The following is a 4,855-nucleotide window of genomic DNA, read 5'->3' as shown; positions in this document are numbered from 1 at the left end:
GGTCATTTTTGATGTCTCGAATTTCCTTAACCTGTTGTCCGATTTAATTGATTTTTTTAATATATTATAGCCTTATTCTTTAGCAATCTCGCTGTAATAGTATTGTTGCTAAACATTTAAATTTTCATTGTATACCGGGTGTATCAATCAAACGTGACACTCGTGACACTTTGACATAATTTCACTCCCCTTCGGGTCGTGAAATTAAAACTGTCAAAGTGTCACTCGGGAAAAATTCGATAATTTTAGAGCGTTTGTGCAATTACTACTGACTATTTCATTCATAGAAGATTCTGACCAATAGAAAGCTACAGAAATAAAAATTAAACTTATAATTTTTGATAATATCCCGTCGTCAAGTATATTACGTCAGATACCCTTCGTTGCTACGAAAAAATACATTCGGTGACATTAATGACAATTAATGTTTTAAAAATTATAAAAGTGATGACTTTCAACCGTCAAATATTTATAACAACTCTGTGTTTAATTCTACTAAATTGTACTTACATAAATAAATTACAATACAATTTTGGTTTTGAACAGTTTTATTCATGAAATAATCGCAACAAATTGCACTCGATCTCTAAAATTAATATAGAATTTTTGCTCTCGTGATACTTTGATATAATTTCAAACTGACTAACACGCTAAAAAACTGTCAAAGTGTCACTCGGGAAACAAATCGATAATTTTAGAGCTCTCGTGCAATTACTACTGATAATATTTATTTATAAGGACTAATAGGTAGGGATAAGTCTCTCAACTTAATCTTGGAGTATTACAGTTGGATTGAAACTTGGCGCCGCCCAAAATATTCAATAGTGACAATAACAAGTGAGTTAATAATAAGAGAAAAGACAAATGAGGATAATATACCTTTATCGTTAGCCTTTGTAGATTTCAAGAAGGCGTTTGACATTTTTAAAACAATCCCAATAGAACTTACGATATAGAGGGGAGTAAGACAAGAGGATATAATTTCACCTACACTCATTAATTTCACACTCAAAGATGTTTTTAAAGAATTAGAATGGTACGACCTAAGAATCAACATAGCAGGAGACTCAACAACTTTAGGTTAGCTGATGATTATTGGTCACCACATATGGCTCTCAAACATGGGATTTGAACAAGAAGACAGCAACTAAACTACAAGTACAGCAGGGAGCTATAGGTAGAAATTACTTTAGGAGATAGAAAAACCAACAAATTGATTAGGCAATGGACAAAAGTCGAAGACATAGTACAAAGAGTATGTCTCTGCAAACCCAAATGGAACTGGGACGGACTAAAGTGACTAGAAGACAAGAAAAATGGAGTGTAAATGTGACTAACTGGATACCGTGGGAAGAAAAAACGAAGCGTGACAAAGACGGTACAATAACTTAAAAATAACAGCGGGACTAAATTAATACTGGCTACCACAGAATAGAGACTGCAGAGCAATGAAATATATCTGTCACATAAACTTTTGTGGGTTATTGCTCTTAGCGTTTTATCTGTCATATATACTTTTGAACGTTATGAACGTTATTGTTCTTGGCATCTTAATCTCATTGTGTCGATTCAGTTCAATCATTGTTTCCATTATTACAGTTGAGTCCCCGAATCTTTACCCGTGCGTCATCATTTAAAGCATACGAAATAAGTCGATGATAAGTCGGAAATTGAAATTTACTAAACGCAACAGCGAGTCATTTACTGTCACTTGCTGTTGCGTTTAGTAAATTTCAATTTTCGATTTATCATCGAATTATTTCGTATGCTTTAAATGATGACGCACGGGTAAAGATTCGCGGACTCAACTGTAGTTGTGTTCTACTTGTGTCAAGGCTTATTTTTGCAGTGTACGTCATGACAGGGTGTACTGTTGTTTGTGCACTTTAATTTTCATGCTTTTATTACGTTTTATTAGCTTTTGTAGCTTAGCGTCTTACTTTATTTTCTGATACCTTGTCTGATACTACTGTATGTTTTAATTGGTTTTGTAAATTTACCGTTTAATATTGCGTTTTAGTTTTGTTTTCTATGTCTTAACTGTTTTAATTAAGTTTTGAGGGATTCCAGTGTTTGCATCCTAATATGAGCTGAATATCCTGCAGCTCAATTACTTATACGCTTTCTGTAAGTCTATGAAACACACAGTAATTAATATAGACACCAAATGAAAATTTTTCTATACTTTATGTAGACAGCTAAAAAAAGTTTAAACGATTAAACAAATCGGGATTGTATAAATGGTGCTAATATAATAAAAGATTGTATAAATGTATAAAAAACTGTATAGTCCCAGTCCCAGTAGTGTTTGTGTGGCTACTAAATACATAATTCGGCCTCCAAATATTGTTTGCTGTGATTGCACTATTTTGCACTATTTGGCACTAATTGTAATTCACAAATACAATTGTGTCTCAAACAAAAAGCTAAAAACAAAAACATAAATTCATTATTTCGTAACCCAGCGACTTTAAGGAAAAATCCCGGAACACGCCGATATTATTTTTAAATTAAGATTTTTTTGCATACATATCATACTAGTGACGTCATCCATCTGGGCGTGATGACCTAATCGATGATTTTTTTAAATGAGAAAAGGGGTCATGTGATAGCTCATTTGAAATTATATTTAATTATTTATTCACTGATTATACAGGGTGTCCAAAATAAAGTTTTTAAATGAAATTAATTGACACAAAAAGATGAATGTATTTATGTAATTTGTTTAATTCTAAAAACATTTTATTGCTGCTAGAAAACAGAAAAATGTTTTATTTAAAAAATAAGCATTGGTTTTCGCTTAAACGAAATGTCTAAATTTCCAAGAGGCGGGCGGGTGTCAGCTTTAACACTGAATTTAAACGAAAAGCAATATTTATTTGTCAAATAAACATTTTTTACTGTTTTCTGACAACAGTAAAACGTATTTTGAATTAAATGAATTACATACATTCTTCTTTTTGTCTCAATTAATGTAATTAAAATCTTTTCTTGAACACCCTGTATAAACAATTATGTTAATGTTTATATTATTGAATAGAGAATTGAATACCTTTTCAAATGAGCTATCACATACCGGTTTACGAAATAATGAATTTTTGCGTTTCTTTATGGACGCACTGTACATCATTTATCGAACACAATTAAAACGTTTTAAGACTTCTTAAAAAATAATCACAATGATACAAAAATAAGGTCTAGTAGAATTTTTATAAACACTAGTGGTATTTAAGATTGTCAAAATTCTTTGAGACTAGTTAAGTAAGTAGTTAAGGTAGTCAGCATCGGGTAGCATAAAGTACAATCAGTAGCTTACGTTGCCAATTTGTAAGAGTCTTTTAACATAATTAAAAACATAATTAAAATTACAGTTCTATCTATGTCCTTACAGTTACCTTATCCCTCATTTATACCAACCCCTTCGAAGTAAATTCAGATATACATTCCACGAAGTGTATTAACATTGAGTAATGATTCACGTAAGAGTAAGAGTCTCCAATATTGATTTACGACAGACACGGGAAATTGTTCATCAATTTTCTATTACCGCAGCCATGTAGAACCTGTAATCGAATAAAAATTAATGTTTGACGATTTATTGTTGTCTATGAAGGGCCGCAAAGGGCTTAACATCCGAACGGAACGATTGATGGAGGCGGTGGAGCGGAGCCGGTGGGAAAGAGAAAGAGGTGTGTTGGATTTCATGGTTGAACGATGGTTGAGAGGTTAATTATTATTCAGTGGCTATATCAAGCTCAGTTTGCTACATTATCAACTGTTACTGATATATTTTGTATAAACTTTAAAGGAAAAATATATTTTTGGTGCAGCATGTATAACAGATCTGATGAGATAAAACTAAGAGGAAGCATTCAAAAGGCAACAAAAATATATTAAAAAAAAAGAATGTGTCTACTTTGTACGCACGTAAGAAGTTATACTTCTATTATATGATTTCAACGAAATCAATCAATATACTTTAAACAGTTTCTCTACTACTTTCCAAAAATTTTTATTAAAACAATACCAAAAATTAAAAAAAAATAAAAGAATAAAACACAAACAAACACATTGAAAAATGTCACAAATGATTTCTGAACAATAATTGTTGCCAAAAATTTTAATTAAATACGTATTTTCTGAAAAAAATTATATAATAATATACTTACAATCATAAAATCTATAAAAAAAAATAAAAAAATGATATAACTTGCATTGGGCTTGAACCTACTTCCCGTGTATCCCGCCGTACGAGAGTCCAAGCGATTTCAAACTGCACCAGCTTCGCGTATACGTCATGTGGGAATATACACAAACTTAACAACTTTTTGACATTTTGTTTATATGAATTTTTATTAGTTTGATTTTTGTCGAATCAAAATACAACAATATATAGAGTAAGAAAACGATACATTAGATGAAAATTTGTAGAAAATTTGTTCGTAATCAGATTATGTAAATTAAAGCATTGCCTACTAGGGGTATAGCATAGCAAGTACTAGGTAAGTACATTATTTTTTTTCATTTTCCAAATAGGTATGAAGATAATTTTTTATTGGAATACAACTGAAACATTTAGAATTACGTACCTGTGGCTTTTCAAAACTATTTAAAAAGTCACTATAATTATAAATTTGATTTTATTTCTGTCCTCAAAACAATAAAAACTAATATATTATAAAACATTTTTGTTTAGATACCGATAACCTCCATATTAAACAATTATTGACAGATCATTTCAACACCCAATCAGAGCCCGTATAAAGACTAATACCAAACTGTCGGTGTGCGCATGCGCGCAGATCAATATAAATTCACCCTCAATCTCAATCGCGCCTAAAGAAGTATAACTTCA

The sequence above is a fragment of the Diabrotica virgifera genome, chromosome 1 (genome assembly GCF_917563875.1).
Source record: "Diabrotica virgifera virgifera chromosome 1, PGI_DIABVI_V3a".
Lineage (NCBI taxonomy): Eukaryota > Metazoa > Arthropoda > Insecta > Coleoptera > Chrysomelidae > Diabrotica > Diabrotica virgifera.
The sequence above is the reverse complement of the archived record's forward strand: the minus strand, read 5'-3'. Positions refer to the sequence as shown.